The sequence below is a fragment of the Suricata suricatta genome, chromosome 4 (genome assembly GCF_006229205.1).
Source record: "Suricata suricatta isolate VVHF042 chromosome 4, meerkat_22Aug2017_6uvM2_HiC, whole genome shotgun sequence".
Lineage (NCBI taxonomy): Eukaryota > Metazoa > Chordata > Mammalia > Carnivora > Herpestidae > Suricata > Suricata suricatta.
This window is the reverse complement of record NC_043703.1, coordinates 31,583,233-31,589,195: the sequence shown is the minus strand read 5'-3', so window position 1 is coordinate 31,589,195 and position 5,963 is coordinate 31,583,233. Positions and strand designations below refer to the sequence as shown.

The 5,963-nt window shown below is 35.9% G+C and overlaps 1 non-coding gene across 1 annotated transcript; it reads right to left on the bottom strand.

Moving 5' to 3' along the window:
- Positions 1-2,737: 2,737 nt before the first annotated feature.
- LOC115290988 lies at positions 2,738-2,863 on the bottom strand. The gene has a single exon (XR_003908350.1). It is a non-coding gene; the product is annotated as a small nucleolar RNA SNORA77 (small nucleolar RNA).
- Between the last annotated feature and the right edge of the window lie 3,100 nt (positions 2,864-5,963).

The following is a 5,963-nucleotide window of genomic DNA, read 5'->3' as shown; positions in this document are numbered from 1 at the left end:
ATTATTTAGTCAATTTTGCTAGAAAGTTTGTGATTATAGTGGATCTAGGAGGCTATGCCAACTTACCTGAAATTAATTTTTGATAAAATGGTAAAAATTGTTAGTATCTTGTCCTTATTTTACTTTCTCCAGATCTTTTAACATCAGCTCAATTGTTAAAAGCCATTAGGGAAGAGAGATTAATTAAGGGTAGAAGAGGTTTTGTAGTTTGAGGGTTGTTATGTATTTCTTATAGGCCAGTCCTTCTTGAACTCTCTACTGAAGATGGTTACTTCAGCGGAAGTAGTAATTTACTAAGTAACTAAAATATAGCTCATGCCACAGGTGACTAACCACATGAATTCAATCACACCCAACTGGTCTATGCCTGGCTTAACAAGATGAGTCCATTAATCACATTGGAGCCATGTCAAATTCCTCTAAGAGTTTCTAAGACTTACTTGCAAGTACTATGTCCATCTTATCATGGACCAGTTTGCTGTCCATGCTTCAAGTGGTCCACTGATAGGCCAGTCTGTGCTCCCTAAGTTCAGCAGTTTAAGCTTTTTGACCACTAGAACATTAGCCATTCATTCTCATGGTCACATCTTTTCCCAGGGTAAGTACAAAGCAGATGTTCAAGAGATGTTTACTAGATAAATAAATAAACTAACAAACCAGTAAATGATGGAGAAGCCATCAACAACAAAAAAGGAGTATCAGTGAAGGGATCAGGAGCTCCAAAGTGAAAAGTTAGATGCCATGAGGTAAACCTAGGTTTGGGTCAAGGCCCCTCCTAACTGTAGCTGGAGGAGGAATTGGGCATTGCGGTAGATTCTCCGGCAGCAACTCTGTTCAAAATGTGTCAAGTCAACTACACACTTTTGGTCCAGCTAGAGTAGGGGAGAAGGATACTCAACGATTTCTGGAAATCTTTCCTTCAACATTAGATCAACAGACCAACTGGACATCTGTAAACCACAAGGATTCTTCTGACTCTGCTTCATGTTGTGTAGTTTCTAGATCTCTGAGCACTAAAATGGCATTTTAAATGTCATTTTGTCCTCAGAACCCAACTCTACTATTATAATAATACAAAAGAGTAAAACTTACTAAAGTAGGTATTAACAGCTTTCATGCTCAGAGCACAGACATACTGAAAATCTACCTAGAATAGTTTGTTGTCTAAAAGCCCCTTCTCTTGTTTGGCATTCCTCTGGTGTCAGTTTTTTTCCACAGGCAATCCAGAAAAATAGAAAACATATTTATTTTGTAAAAGAAATATTCTCCTTTTAGGGATAAGATAATAAATTCTGGGATAAAAAGTAAGTAATTTTTCTCAAAGTATAAAAATATATATTTAAGTATATTTTTAATATTTAAAAAATATTTTTGTATATTTAATATATATTATAAACATAACATATGATATATAATTTTATATTCATATATTTTCCATATTATAAAAAGAAATTTTAAAATATTCCATGTGTATTATACATATATACATACATACACACAGAGTAGGGTGAAGGTGAATTAAATTAACAGCAGATACAGAAGTAAATATTTTAACCAGGCCTTAGTAATCTGCACATACAACTAGGACAATGAATTATAGGATAATGTGCAAAGGGAACATAAAGTGTTTAATGGCCCCGGTACTCAGTTCATGGCTGTAAAAACCTACTTTCAGTCATGTTTAATTGAAACATATGCTTTCCAACAGTTTGCAAATTTGTTTTGAAAGTTAACCTGCCCCATTTTTTACCTAAAGAAAAGAGAGAAAATGAGATATGCAAAGCATGTATATAGAGACTATTAAGTATAAAATATTGCACTAGCTGGATGTAGAATAGTCAAAAATTTGGTTTTCTTAAAAATTCTTGTGATAATTTTTCATTGAAAGAATTCTTTGTTGGTAACATCTCTGCCAAAACTCTCTTTTTAGTATTCAAGTAAAATTTGTATCACTCCTACTAGACTTCCATCCCTTCCAAAAGAAGTTGAAAAGCAGTTGAGGCCATCGTTGGTGATCTGGTTTACATGGTGGTGACATCATTCCTAGCGTTTTCACTATCAAGTTACAATTGGGGACTAAAGAGGAATGAAAAAGTTTTATCCTTCCTTAGGAATAAATTCAGCTTCTACAGCAAGTTTGAAATTAGGATACTGTAGTTTATGATTATTTATGACAAAATGAAAAGATCCAGTGTGGAGGTGGAAAGAAGAAACTCTACAAGGTAATTATAAAATCTTGAGCACCAAAACTAACATCTTTAATCTTGTATGATAGAGTCCACAGAAAAGGTTAAATGTAAATGGAAAGTAGCTGGAATTCTACTTTAAGAGATATAGGGATTTTTTATTTTATTTTTTATTATTTTTTTGGGGGGGCGAGTAAGAAAACTGAGAAGCACCATTCTACCCAGCCCACCTGCCTCCTATGACCCTATGTGCCTCCTAGGAAGGGCAAGCCACTTCACCATGTGCCCGCCATGGCAGACTCCAGGGTCACCCAAATAAGAGCTCACACCTAGGACCACTGTCAAGCAGCTCAGTCTTATCAGGTCACTTGCTAGGGCAGCCATCATCAGGCCCCAAGTAAGCAGGTGACAGTAAAGACCTCTTGAGGTTCCTTTGGTGTCTGGTGGGCTCTAGCCAGATGTTGTTTTACTTGACTGCCAGCCTGGGTGCTGTGAGGCCAGGCCAGTGAGCATGTGCTTGGGGCCTTGATGGCCAGCTCACTCCCAAGAAGCACTGTGTCCCCAGACAACTGCATCACCCTTGACAGGTCAAGGTGGTCACAGCACCCTGGGATGATTCTCTGGCAGACAGAAAAAGCACCTGCCTGGAGCTGCAACCAGGTACAGAGTGAGTCTGCAAGGATTTTTTATTTTTAAGGAAATCTTGCTTTAAAAGAACTCCTCTGTAAACCAAATACCAATGCCCTTGTCCATCGATTGTATATTATACTTTAGAATAATTTATACTAATTTACATGACAGTATTTCTTAGATATGATAGGGATAATTTTGGTTACATGCTCAACAAATATATGTTAGGTGATAACAAACAAAAATAACAGAACAAATATAAGAAAAGGTCATTATAGTGAAAATATTTAAAAATTTAACCTGCTATAAAATTGTATTTTATTTTATATGAAAACTGAAAAAATTATTTTCCTTTTTGATTTCTTCATTCAACTACAGCAAAAATAATCTGGTAGGCAGTTGTAGCTATTTGGTAATTTTTCAGAGTCTTCATTACTTTAAAAATAATTAAGAACTTATATTTATATTAAATCTTAATTAAGATTTATAATAATCATTAAAAAATTTTTAGAACTTGGGACACTTTAACACTTTAGATACTCTTCCAGTGTCATCTGATTATGTATAATAATTGTGATTAAAATCTCATTTTGCACAAGTATTTGGTGGCCATAAAATGATGAGGCATTAATTCTTTTAAACATAAATGCTCTTTTGCAACAGTGCAATAATACCTCTTTGAAACACAAAGATAAGTGAATCCATTCATAATATGTCAATAATTGTGCAGAGCATGGATAACCTCTGAATAGCATTACATATTTTGAGAATTACGAATGATGGGGCTAATGTTGAAGATTTCTGTACCTAATTAATCATTCAGTTTAGCAGAGAAATATTAATCTTAGACTAAATCAGGACCACCACTTACAATGGGAAAATGAACTGAGGGGATTCTAACAGAGATGAAGTATAGACTTATAGAATAATTTTTAAATCTCAAAGTGGAAACCGTTCGAGCGGCATTCTTTTCAACATTAACGCCATACGTTCCTTTTATAACATTCTGCCAAAAGTATCCAGCCTCTACTCACGTTGCTCATGAAAGGGAGCATAGTGTTGCTCATGAAAGGGAGCATAGTGTCCTTGTTAGACCAATTTCAAGGCCACTGAGTGGTTGGTTACTTTTTCTTATCTATCTTTCTAAGCTTTGCCCCAGTGGCTCAGCACAGCCAAGTAATAGAACATTCTCCACCACCCACCCTCAACTCCATCCTTTACATGCTTTCTTTCCGAAGTTTGAAAAAAGGAATAAACATTAACTTAATAAAACATGCCTACTTACTTCTTCCCTGGAGGAGTTCGCTATCATGGATTTGTGTGTGTGTGTGTGTCAATAAAAAACTAGTTGATACGATTAACTTGTAGAGGCAGCATAGCACAATGGTTAAGTGTCAATGCTCTAAGTAGAGGGCCTGTCTTCAAATTTGGATTTTGTCATTTACTAGTCACTGACTTTGGACAAGTGACTTAACTTCCCAGTGTTTGGTGTCCTTGCTGCTATTGAGATTGGAAATCCTTCATATCAAACATATGTAACACTGTCTGGCACATAGTGAGCAGTCGATAATTGTGAACGATCAGTGTTACAGAACTCATAGAAGTGAAAAGGGAAAGGAGAAAAATTAAGGGAGGAGAAGGAGGGAGAACAGAGAACTGGCACAGAAGAGTGAAGAAACACCACTGTGGGCTCACACTCCCGCCTAGCTTTCTTCCTGGAATTGTTCATCCACGGAAGGGGTTAGCTCGGAGGAGTATGACTACCTATGGACTGAACTAAAGAGTCCAGGGCACGGTATGAGATGCTGGTCAATGTTGAATGTTCTTTGGCTTATATATCACTCATTTAATTTAAAAAATTTTCATGTTAAGTTTTGTTCAGATAATATATTTACATAATTCCATATTCTAAAGGTATAACGAAAGAGGGAAAAATCTGTCCACTCTTTTCCCTAACCACCTAAGTCCCCACTCTGAGAATAATCCAATTTCATTAGATTTTCAAAGGAGAAACTTTCATTAGGCCACCAGTAGAGACTTACAGGTCTTTGATTTCAACTTTCTGATTTTGGAATTCTGGTACCTCAAAGAGGCAGTTTTGTGATATACTTTTCAAACATCTTTGTCACCTGTTATTTTCAATTCTTAATGGTGGGATAGTTATTCCCAGTGAATAAATTTTGGAAATTGGATAAATCTCTCAAGGATGCTGCTTTGTTGAGTTAACTTGTCAAGATTTTATGTATTTCACGCAGACTGTATACATTATCTACACCATAAGAGAAAATCTTTTATGAAGAAAAACCAGATATGTTATATTTCATGTAGCCTTTGATTTATGAATTTGTCTTAGCCTTGTATTTCATCAAAGAAAAAGAAAAAACAGCCTGATACAGTTTTATCTATCAAACCTACCTTCTTTAAAAAAGTCTGAGGAGACCAAATCATATTATGTTGGTCTGATTTGACTTTTCCAGGCAGTATATAGAAGGGTAAAAGGTCTCTGATTCTATCAAATATGCCCTGAAAAATAAATCTTGTGATTTGTTCATCTTCTCTCTATCTATCAAAATGAAACTAATAAACAGCCCCAGATGCAGCAGTAGAAAAATGAAAAAAAAAAAAAGGTTTTTTGGCCACACCAACTGAACAAAAACTAATATTTACCAGAAAGAGTGCTGATTGGCATTCTTTCCTCACACCTAACTCCACTGGCTTGAAGAATTAACACAGGCGAAAGAGCAGATGCACTAACCTCTTCCATTAGCAAAGCTTTGCTGGTAAATATTGGATTTAACCTAAACGTTCAAATGTGGACATCCACTGGACTGGTAAATAGTGACATGCAACTCTGAGTTATTCTTTTAATGTTACTTTGTGGGAAAAAAATTACTCTGGAAGCTTTGGCTTTATAATCCGACATTTCACATGTTGTTGGCTTACAGTGCAAATGGTTCAGGGATTAGTTGTATATGCAAGGCCATACATTTCTACACATATGGGTATGTAGAACGATTAATATTATGGCATGAGGGCACTAGGACATCACTTTGAATGGATGCTTCTGCGTGTCACACTTAGGTGACTGGATTGGGCTAGTTTCATCGGCTCCCTCTCCTTCATGACAATACTGTGTTGTGAATGGCT